The sequence below is a fragment of the Anopheles merus genome, unplaced genomic scaffold (genome assembly GCF_017562075.2).
Source record: "Anopheles merus strain MAF unplaced genomic scaffold, AmerM5.1 LNR4000527, whole genome shotgun sequence".
Classification (NCBI taxonomy): Eukaryota; Metazoa; Arthropoda; class Insecta; order Diptera; family Culicidae; genus Anopheles; species Anopheles merus.
Window position 1 is genome coordinate 10500 of NW_024428107.1, and position 10499 is coordinate 20998.

Sequence of the window (10499 nt, forward strand, 5' to 3'; positions counted from 1 at the left end):
GATCCCACAAGAACGATTTAATATACAATAACAAAAGATTAAAAATCAATTAATACTTTTAAAGCCATACTCCATAAATAATTCTTATATTAGTTGACTCAATATTTTAATTATCCATGCAGACCTTATATTCAATTTAAACTAAATCCTATTTTATTATTGCTTTGCTTATCATTATATTCATTCAAAGTAGAACTGAATATTTAAATTTAAAGTATCCATCCTAACAAAATTTCAAAACTCTCGTAAAGCTAACAAAATAATCTCCAATAACGGAGCATAGAGCAAGGTGACCGGAAACCCATTTTACCTGTAACCCGTAGCATAGCCAAAATAGAACGGGGGAAATTCCCATTTTACCTGTAACGTTGAAGCACACACGTCTCCTCACGTAGTTTGTCACTTTTAAGCATTCCTAAATTTCATTCATTTCATTCATTTCATTCAAATCTCAAAATTTTGAAATAACTAAAATTCTGAAGAATTAAATTTAATACACCAAGCCTTCCGCGATAATAATAATATTTACACTAGTTCAGTTACTTTCCGTTGGCAATTTTATTTCAATTAAATCATTTAAATATTATTTTATTCTTTAAAATATATATACAAATATATATTATTTAAACAAGTCATTCATTTATAATATATTGACATCGCCTTCAGCGCAATAATACAAAAATATATATTCTTGCTTTTAATTTCATTGCTTCATCATTTTTAAGCATAATTTCCATTACAAGCCATTTAAATCATTTCCCTTAACACCCAATATTAATTCCACTTGACATTAGTTTCAATCCATTTCCAAATAGAATTTTATTTAATCACGTAGTTATTATTTTCATCCCGGTCCTCTGCATGTTTATTAAAATAAATTAGTTTTTCGATTTGAATAGTTTTTAAATTAATTAAATAGATTTATTTACATTATCAAATTAACAGCTGACCACTTGACATCAAACGTTGACACATTATCAAATTGACAGCTCAATATTTCTGACAAGTGACGTCACGTCGACATTTAAATTGGTTGACAGTTATTACTTAAATTAATTAACAGTCGTAACGGAAAATTTAATAATATTCAAACATTTAATTTAAATTTAACTCACTTTTGCTTAAAATTCTAAATTATTTAAATAAAATAATTCATATAAATAAATTTTTGCTAGCATCCTTAATAATTAACATATTTACATTATTAATATCCAAAATCACTTGATTGACAAAGAAATTTATAAATTAAACTCCTAATTTTTTTGAATAATCATCATAACACTTGAAACAATTCTTTAAATATCCACATAGAAATTATATTCGATTTAAATTAATTATTATTAATTCCTTGCCGATTTCTAACATCTTCATATTTAATTAAACCGTTTGGTTAGATTTATATCAACACTCTTGACATAAAACGTCATTTTCATTTGACAATAAACAATTCTGACATCTTTTTTACACCTGACATTGACATTAAATAGACTGACAGCTTTTTTTATAAAAAAATCTAAATTTCAATTTATTAAGCTTGATACCTTATTAAATAATAATCGGAATTCCTTCCCCCCTTCTTACCACTCAAAAAAAAAAAAAAAAAACAGCACCTTTCACTTTTATTTAACTTATATCCAATCTTAATTACCCTATTCATTTATGACTAATCTTGCTAAATTAAACTAACTCAATTTAAATCCCTTGTTTGTTACAATATTATAATTTTTCAAATAGCTTCTGTTTAATTTAATAACAGACGTGACATTAAATTTTCGACCTTAGACAATTGACCCTAGACAATTGACAACCAATAATAAATTTTTCAATTGACACTTAATCAGGCCTGACAAATTAATTAATTACGTGACTGACATTTACATTAAACGTTCAATAACACCGACAAAAAAACTATTGACAGTTTATATACAGCGCGAAATCTATTGACATCTCGCGTCAAAACACGACAATTATTTTAATTTTCCGTCTTAATTACAATAAATTAACATTAAAATCTCCTTATTTAACACCTTGTAGTTACATCATCCCAAAGTAGCCTAATTATTCAATCAATTAATTAAAATTTTGCCAGTCCCTTAGAAAATCAGTAGACAGTCATAAATAACTCCATAGAAATTAACCATAGAAATTAACGGTAGAAAAATGGTGATGAATACACGCTCCACTTTACTTCGTAGAAATAGTCCCTCAAAGGCAGGAACCAGTAGATATTCCACCCGCCGTAGCTCACTGGGAACGATGTCCCCGTCTAAGGCTTCGGCCACCAGCTTTGGTAGACGGGCATCAACAAACCAGCTGATAGCCTCAAGGCGATGGCACCTGCCCTACGAAGAGCTTCTTCGGTAGAGGTGGAGGGGAAAGCAAAAAGGGTATCTGTTCTCCCGCAGATCGCGGAAGACAGCCAAGGGAGGGTTCCAAGGCAGGGCAAACATATGACAGGAAATTTTTCGCAACTGCATATCCAGCAGATTCCAATCCCATGGGCCCATTGCAAAAGCAAAACATGAGCTCATGCTGTTTATCAGGGACACCGTGAAGCACAGGGCTATTTTAGCAAAAACGCCCCAATTTTCTGATTGGGAACAGCGTATAGGCTCAGTATTAGCCCTGTTGCACAACCTTCCAGCATTTTGGCTAGGGGAGGCCGGGTCAGGATTGATGTGGGAACGGGAACAGAGGATCTTGTGGTGGAGGATCCGGTTGTGGAGCAAGACTTGGGGCCTTTGGCAGGCCCTAATCAGGAGCAGCAACCGGGTTCCATTCCCTTGAATGAGTCGGACATCACCAAATTCTTCACTGTTTTTGGGGGAATCATGCGGGAGATGTATGACATAATAGTTAGGGAAAACGAGGCCAAGACAGCAGGAAATAAGGAACAGGGACAACAGTTGGCGGTCACGGAGGGAAAAATAGCAAGAAAAAGGGAAAGGGTGGGAAGGGGGAAAATAGTAAGGTGTTGCGGCAGAGGAACCGTTGGCAGGGGAAATTTTTTCAAGTGACCAGGGATCTGGACCACAAGGGGGGCAAGAGGGGGCGCAAGAATGGCGGACGGTAAAGGGAAGACTGCCGTGCGCCGGGAGAGGAGGAAGAGGAAGAAGCAGCGTGAAGCTGAGCAAGCAGCCAGCCTCGCCGCAAATACCCAACCTTCTGCTCCCCAACCCAAGCAAAAGCCGGCACCTGCCTTTAATCCCAGGGCCGGCAGAATGCCAAACGCTATTGAACTTGAATCAATTGGGGGATTCAAGTACGCGGACATGATGCCAATCCTTAGGGAAACGGTGAAAAAGGAGGATGTGCAGAGAATTCGCACAAACTTCAAGGGTCATCTACTCCTGGAATTAGCACCATTGTCGCACCAGGAAACGATGACCCTTTGGAGAGAGGTGTCCAAGGCTCTTGACGGCAAAGCCAAATGCCGACCGCGGACACCCTCAGTGCGGGTGAACTGCACCAACATTCCGCCTGGCACTTCATCCGAAGAAATTTCTTCGGAAATGAGTGCCGCGTTGGGCGTTGAAATTTTCAGCGACCAAATCACGACCGTAAAAACGCATTACGGTACGTTGGTCGCATTTTTCGATTGCCCAGCAATAGCGGTCACCGACCAGGCCCTTGCGAGGCAGTACACGGTTGGTTTCAGCAAATGCTGCAGGCTTCGGCTATTGGAACGCCGGCGGCAATGCTACCGGTGCTACGAATACGGGCATACTGCTGCCCGCTGCCGTGGCAAGGACCGTAGTAGCAAATGCCACCGTTGCGCAGAAGATAAGCACGAGGGTCCGTGCACTAGGGAGCGGAAGTGCTTGGGATGCCAGGGCCCGGATGCAATCGGGCACTCGCTGGGCCAGCGCAGTTGCCGCTACTTTGGAAAGGTAACCCCACAGCCCAGTCATGATTAGAGTGTTCCAACAGAACCTCAATCATGACCAAATGGCACAAGACTTGCTTTTGCAAAGTGCTCGTGCCGAGGGTTGTGATATTTTGATTCTCTCGGACCCCTATTGGGTGCCGAGTAATAACAGCAATTGGGTTACCGATACCACTGGCCGGGTTGCAGTGGTATCAGTTGGGGATTATCCTTTTCAGCGCATCATTGACAACCAACGCGAGGACTTCGTTGTGGTCGAGATGCGGGGAATTGTTTTCTGCTCCGTTTACCTACCACCCGTGGGTTCCGATTTGACTGTCGAGGAGTACAAACGCAAATGGACCGAAATTGTGTCTGTACTCCCACGGAATCGGGACACCGTGATCGGGGGTGACGTAAACGCCTGGTCAGGTGCATGGGGGATGGAGCGGAGGCCAAACGATGGGGAAAGGGTATCTAGGGGGGGAGTTGTGATGGACGCGGCGGCCGCTTTGGGATTGGTTCTCCTAAACCAGGGCAACCAGAGCACTTGGATGGGGGGAAATGGCCGCAACTCCATAGTGGACGTGTCGTTTTGCAGCCCTTCTTTGGTAGGGGAAAATAATTGGCGCGTTTGTGACGAAACCCCAAGTGACCACAATACTATTAAGTTTGTGGTCGGCAGGGTTCCGAGACAGCGCGCCAATAACGTGGGACACTCAGCAGTGAATGGGGGAAGGTGGTCCACAAGATTCTTCGACAAGGATTTGTTCGTTGAAATCTTGAGGGACCAGGACATTTTTGGGCATGTTGCTACGGCAGAGGAGCTGACCCAGGCCATTACGGTGGCTTGTGATGGCACCATGCCTAGGCAACCCCCAAGGCGACAGGGCCGGCGTCCAGTTTATTGGTGGACGTCCGAGATTGATCGGTTGCGCAGCCATTTTCATGGAATGAAACGGCGGTTCAACCGGGCCCGGACCGAGGAGCAGCGCGAGGAAAGGCGTCAAATGAAGTCGGACGCACGCGCTGCCCTGGAACGGGCCGTCAAGCTCAGCAAGGACCAACACAAGCAGGATTTGCCGGAACAATTGGAACCGCACGGCTTTGGCCCTGCGTACCAAATCCGCAAGCAGCAGTGGGAAGGAGCTCGGGTTCCGATGGAACGGGATGCTAATAAGCTCCAGTTCATCGTGAATGAGCTCTTTCCCGAGCGTCCCCCGATGGAGTGGCCCGAGACGGAAGTAGGTGGGGATCCGATGGATCCGGTCTCGGAGGAGGAGTTGGCGGAAGAGTTGAAGGAGATTGCCCGCTCACTCAACCCCAAGAAAGCTCCAGGGGACGACAATATTCCGAATATGGCTGCAGCTGCGGCAATTATGGCTTTTCCTGCCGTTTTTGCCAAAAGCTATAAGCAGCTACTGGAGACAGGCACTTTCCCCGACGCATGGAAGCGGCAGCAACTGGTGCTGCTTACCAAGTCGGGGAAACCACCTGGGGAGCCCTCGTCATACCGGCCCATTTGCTTGCTGAGTGTGTTGGGGAAAATTTTGGAGCGGTTGATTCAGCGGAGGCTGACAACCCACCTGGAGTCCACTGGGGGACTTTCGGATGCCCAATACGGTTTCCGTAAAGGGCGTTCGACCGTGGATGCCATCACTCGGGTGATGGATAACGGGAAAGTCGCTCTTGATAAAAAGCGAAAGGGGGATCGCCTCTGTGCGGTGGTAACGGTGGACGTCCGGAATGCCTTCAACTCGGCAAACTGGACAGCGATCGGCCAAGCTCTGCAGCGTAAAAACACTCCGCCTTATTTGCAGGCGTTGCTGCGGAACTATTTTATTGGCCGAACGCTCCACTACGATACGGATGAAGGAGTAGTGTCGAGGACTGTATCTGCTGGCGTTCCTCAGGGTTCGGTTCTAGGACCAACACTGTGGAACGTCATGTATGACGACCTACTCCGCTTGCCGCTCGAAGGACTACGAGCGGACATCATCGGGTTTGCTGACGACGTGGCCTTCACATTTTTGGGAAGGACCACGGAACAGGTCAGCGCGTTAGCAACGGCTAACCTGGAGAGGATCGAGCGGTGGTTGCAAGGAGTCGGTTTGGAACTTGCCCACCAAAAGACCGGGTTCATGATCTTTTGTACCCATCATGTCCCGCAGCTCGCAGAGCTACAAGCGGGCGGTCACTCGATCCAATCCACGGAAACGCTGAAATACCTGGGAGTGGACCTCTGTCGCAAACAGCACCACAGCCGGCATCTGGAGAGGGTGGTCAATAAGGCTTCACGGATTACGAATGCCTTGACCTGCCTGATGCCGAATAAGCGTGGTCCTAAGAGCCGCAGTAGGAGACAGCTCGTAAACGTCGGCAACAGTATCATCCGATACGGAGTTGCCACCTGGGGGCGATGGGTCTTAGACAAGGAGACCCATCGCAAATCGGTCCAAAGGGCGCATCGACCGGGGGCTCTCCGAGTCGCCAGCGCCTTCCAGACCGTATCCTATGATGCCGCTTGCGTTGTCGCCAACACCACCCCGTTAGTCCTCCTCATGCAGGAGGATATCCGCTGCCACGACGAAAAGGTAGCGAGTGGTGGCGTTCAATCGGACATACGGAAGCGACAACGGGAGGAAACGATGAGGCGCTGGCAGGACCAGTGGACCACGGGTGCAGGGCAACCAGGAGCACCAGGATTGAAGACGAGGAGACTGATCCCAGACATTAATCTCTGGGTCAGCCGCAAGCATGGGGAAGTCGACTTTTTCCTCACCCAGCTCCTCACGGGGCACGGGTTCTTGCGCTCCTATTTCGTCGAGAAAGGCATCCTGGATGGCTCGCCCAACTGCCCTGAATGTGCGGACGCCGTGGAAGACGTGGAACACGTGCTGTTCCACTGTCCACGGTTCGATCGGATCCGGAACGAGATGCAGCAGCGGTGCCATTCCCGAGTAACAATGGATAACATTGTCTCGGAAATGTGCGCCCGCAGCGATACGTGGGAGGCCGTCCGCGCCGCCGCCAGGACAATCTTCTCCACTCTCCAAGCGAGATGGGATGTCGAGCGTCCACCAACGGCAAGGCGACGCAGGCGGGCCAGACGGCGGGCGAGGGACGCAAATGGCGGTCCTTCAGGCCCTGCGGCACGGCAACAACCCGTGCCACAAGGGCCACCGTAAGCTGGAAAGTTACTAATCTTTCTTCTTTCCTTTCGTTTCTTTCCAGCTTTCTTTTTCTCTTCTCTCTTCTATTTTCAGCTGTTTCTATCTCTTTTCTGTTTTCTTGTTTCCTCTATCCAAATTTCATTTCAGGAGAACTGCCTTACGTGCTTGGAGTGGTGACCAACGATGCAGACCCCCCATTGCCCACCCGAAGTGTGGGCGATAGGATCACAGGGACCGCGTCGCACCACGGAAAGCAGCGTAATAAGCAGCATCAGCAGACCAGATCGCCGCAGAAGATGCGTCGTGAGCCAGGGTGCAACCGCACACACGACTCCGCATGAAGTAATACGCACCACAGCGTACCGGCCGGGTTGGGTAAGTCGGAGAGGGGGATGGAATATGCTCACTCTTCGTTAACAAAAAAAAAAAAAAAAAAAAAAAAAAGCTATTTAACTTGTTTGCCATGATAATAACCTGCTTCCCCGACCGTCGCGGACACCATTCTTGGACAGAAGTCCTAGTACGTAGAGTACTTTCCCTAGGTATGTGCCCGTTCGTGACTATCGTTGCGTGCATACGGACACGCTTGGGTATGTTTACCATACAAGGTTTACTAGGGAAACCTGCTTGCTCGACCATTGCCCTCCCGTCGCGGACACCATTCTTGGACAGAAGTCCTAGTACGTAGAGTACTTTCCCTAGGTATGTGCCCGTTCGTGACTATCGTTGCGTGCATACGGACACGCTTGGGTATGTTTACCATACAAGGTTTACTAGGGAAACCTGCTTGCTCGACCATTGCCCTCCCGTCGCGGACACCATTCTTGGACAGAAGTCCTAGTACGTAGAGTACTTTCCCTAGGTATGTGCCCGTTCGTGACTATCGTTGCGTGCATACGGACACGCTTGGGTATGTTTACCATACAAGGTTTACTAGGGAAACCTGCTTGCTCGACCATTGCCCTCCCGTCGCGGACACCATTCTTGGACAGAAGTCCTAGTACGTAGAGTACTTTCCCTAGGTATGTGCCCGTTCGTGACTATCGTTGCGTGCATACGGACACGCTTGGGTATGTTTACCATACAAGGTTTACTAGGGAAACCTGCTTGCTCGACCATTGCCCTCCCGTCGCGGACACCATTCTTGGACAGAAGTCCTAGTACGTAGAGTACTTTCCCTAGGTATGTGCCCGTTCGTGACTATCGTTGCGTGCATACGGACACGCTTGGGTATGTTTACCATACAAGGTTTACTAGGGAAACCTGCTTGCTCGACCATTGCCCTCCCGTCGCGGACACCATTCTTGGACAGAAGTCCTAGTACGTAGAGTACTTTCCCTAGGTATGTGCCCGTTCGTGACTATCGTTGCGTGCATACGGACACGCTTGGGTATGTTTACCATACAAGGTTTACTAGGGAAACCTGCTTGCTCGACCATTGCCCTCCCGTCGCGGACACCATTCTTGGACAGAAGTCCTAGTACGTAGAGTACTTTCCCTAGGTATGTGCCCGTTCGTGACTATCGTTGCGTGCATACGGACACGCTTGGGTATGTTTACCATACAAGGTTTACTAGGGAAACCTGCTTGCTCGACCATTGCCCTCCCGTCGCGGACACCATTCTTGGACAGAAGTCCTAGTACGTAGAGTACTTTCCCTAGGTATGTGCCCGTTCGTGACTATCGTTGCGTGCATACGGACACGCTTGGGTATGTTTACCATACAAGGTTTACTAGGGAAACCTGCTTGCTCGACCATTGCCCTCCCGTCGCGGACACCATTCTTGGACAGAAGTCCTAGTACGTAGAGTACTTTCCCTAGGTATGTGCCCGTTCGTGACTATCGTTGCGTGCATACGGACACGCTTGGGTATGTTTACCATACAAGGTTTACTAGGGAAACCTGCTTGCTCGACCATTGCCCTCCCGTCGCGGACACCATTCTTGGACAGAAGTCCTAGTACGTAGAGTACTTTCCCTAGGTATGTGCCCGTTCGTGACTATCGTTGCGTGCATACGGACACGCTTGGGTATGTTTACCATACAAGGTTTACTAGGGAAACCTGCTTGCTCGACCATTGCCCTCCCGTCGCGGACACCATTCTTGGACAGAAGTCCTAGTACGTAGAGTACTTTCCCTAGGTATGTGCCCGTTCGTGACTATCGTTGCGTGCATACGGACACGCTTGGGTATGTTTACCATACAAGGTTTACTAGGGAAACCTGCTTGCTCGACCATTGCCCTCCCGTCGCGGACACCATTCTTGGACAGAAGTCCTAGTACGTAGAGTACTTTCCCTAGGTATGTGCCCGTTCGTGACTATCGTTGCGTGCATACGGACACGCTTGGGTATGTTTACCATACAAGGTTTACTAGGGAAACCTGCTTGCTCGACCATTGCCCTCCCGTCGCGGACACCATTCTTGGACAGAAGTCCTAGTACGTAGAGTACTTTCCCTAGGTATGTGCCCGTTCGTGACTATCGTTGCGTGCATACGGACACGCTTGGGTATGTTTACCATACAAGGTTTACTAGGGAAACCAGGAAGGAATTCTAGGCACACGTTTTGTTCCATCCACAGTAACTTTCGTTCTCTTAAGGTAGCTATTTAACTTGTTTGCCATGATAAGTAACCTGCTTCCCCGACCGTCGCGGACACCATTCTTGGACAGAAGTCCTAGTACGTAGAGTACTTTCCCTAGGTATGTGCCCGTTCGTGACTATCGTTGCGTGCATACGGACACGCTTGGGTATGTTTACCATACAAGGTTTACTAGGGAAACCTGCTTGCTCGACCATTGCCCTCCCGTCGCGGACACCATTCTTGGACAGAAGTCCTAGTACGTAGCGTTCTTTATTGTACTTGATCAGTTTGTATTGCCTTCGCTTTGTTCCATCGACACTTGCTACTGCTCACTAAGGGGTTTTGTTTGTGATGTGTACGATAAGCCACGGTCTATCCTATCCGGCACTTTATCAACACTTTTCACCCAAGTCATAGGAACGTAGTGTACTTTCCCTGATCGGTACACAATTTTGGTGCACGGCTATCCTGACCGGCAACTTGTACCAACATGGACATCCATGAACGCGTACGCTCGGGCTGCGCCCTCCGTGTTGTACTTTCCCTGATCGGTACACAATTTTGGTGCACGGCTATCCTGACCGGCAACTTGTACCAACATGGACATCCATGAACGCGTACGCTCGGGCTGCGCCCTCCGTGTTGTACTTTCCCTGGTACACACGGTTGGGTACATCGGTACACAACGGCTATCCTGACCGGCAACTTGTACCAACATGGACATCCATGAACGCGTACGCTCGGGCTGCGCCCTCCGTGTTGTACTTTCCCTGATCGGTACACAATTTTGGTGCACGGCTATCCTGACCGGCAACTTGTACCAACATGGACATCCATGAACGCGTACGCTCGGGCTGCGCCCTCCGTGTTGTACT